Here is a 2,006-nt window from a genome sequence, read left to right on the forward strand (position 1 = left end):
ACACACACACACACACACACACACACACACACACACACACCTGTGCTCCGCCTATGTAGAGGCCAAATAACTAGTGACGGCTCGGTTTAATTCCTGGATACAAGTCAAATATGACTGTTTTCCCTGGGCCTCATACAGGATCTGTTTCCTGCACAGTCCTTAACCAATGACCTCATACATCCTCACACAATGTATGACCCAATGTACCATCTAACTACAATACCGTGATGTAAACTCTAAATCAAGGTATTGTTGTAAGAAGAATGTAATTTAATAATAATTATAATAATTAATTTAATAATATAGTTTAAGATAAGTTAGGCGGGCCAGATTAAAAACACTAATGGGCCGCACATGGCCTGTATTCCATAATTTGCCCATGCCTGATGTAAAGGGTAATACAATACAGTATATTATCTACAGTGGCTACTGGAAGTCAGTATTGTAAATTATAGAGCATTTTCAACACCTCAAAACAAATGGAAATACAGTATCTACTCTTCTTCTGCTACACAGAGTAGTTTAAAATTATGTTTCATGCAATTGATGGTGCAAGGAGCACTGTAGAGTTTATAGTAAAAAACAAACCCTGTAGCAGCCCTATTACCATGTTGTACTGTACCTGTTTAAACAGAGGATTCTCTGAGAATGAGCCTGGCTTTTGCCGAGGGCTTACAAAGGCTGGTTATTAAAATGACAGGTGGTGTCACTTTTTACACTTCCTTTGAGGTACAGCCTGTAACTACTATCATGTAAAGAAGGTGTACGGCGAAGGGGAGGAAAAAAACTTAACAAGCACGTTGAATAATGTTGAATTTCGAGGGGCCCCCATCTTCCCTACCATCCGTTTACAGGTGAAAAAGAGATTTCACACGGACATGTTTAATGCCATTACTATGAGACAGCTGCTGTCTAAAAGCTGTGTGCAAAATATTTCTCTGAAATGCCAGTAGTATACAATTTATGTATGCTTTTATACTGTTGGCAGGTGGAAAACGATAGCAGAATGGCATGAGAACACTGTTAAAAAAAAGACACAAAAAGCACACTTTACCTTATATGGCTAATTGAAGTTATGCACTAAAATATTGAGATGACAAAAATAGCACATTTTTCCACCCAGATTCAGAGAAGTTAAGATCCTTTTTGAGCTTGAAAAAATGCAATCCATTTGTGAGGAGTGAATGCCAAAGAGTACATATCTCTTAGGAGGAGCTATAAAACTGTCCAGCAAAAACAAAAACAGAAAGAGAGACCCCTCTGTAACATGTTCACATGCCTACAAACTGACATTCAACTGTGTTTTGACATTGCATTTGGCACCAGTCCTTGTTACGCATTATAAATCACTGTAATTCATCTATTCAGCAAAGATACAAAGTGATTACTGAGAGATTTGGATACGTGTTCACTATCACAATCTAATATATATTTTGAGTCCATTGTGCTGCTGCATAGTCAATCCGAGGGGTTGCTAGATTAACAAGATAGAAAAAAGACATTTCTGCCAGACACAATAATGTCGAGACCTCAGAACGGTTTGCACCGTTGTGAAAAGTTGTCCAACTGCTTTGAGATCATAGACTGTAAATAAATATTTAGCCTATGTTTGATATATGTTTTTGATTGGTGGGTGTTTCTCTAATTTATAGGCTCAGGTCACAGGTGATAATCAGCAGAGACATGTCTGTAAACTCGTGGTAATAAAAAGGCGCGATGCTCCCTCCCCAATTGTGTGCTTTTCTTTTTGGATCCTTTCTATATTAACAGAGCATTTGTGTAATTGGTTGTGTTTTGTGTATTTGCAGCATGTTTGCCAACTGCAGCGCATGCTGCTTGTGTGTTGTCTATATGGATGTGGTTCATTAAGTTCCACTGTTAGCCACCATAGATTTATCTAAAAAGATACATTTCTCTGTTTGTTCATCTCACTTCAAATTTTATTGCTGCAAAATGGGATTGTCAAGCAGAAAAACTGACCAACACATATGACAACAACACCCCCC

This window comes from Etheostoma spectabile, chromosome 13 (genome assembly GCF_008692095.1).
Source record: "Etheostoma spectabile isolate EspeVRDwgs_2016 chromosome 13, UIUC_Espe_1.0, whole genome shotgun sequence".
NCBI lineage: Eukaryota > Metazoa > Chordata > Actinopteri > Perciformes > Percidae > Etheostoma > Etheostoma spectabile.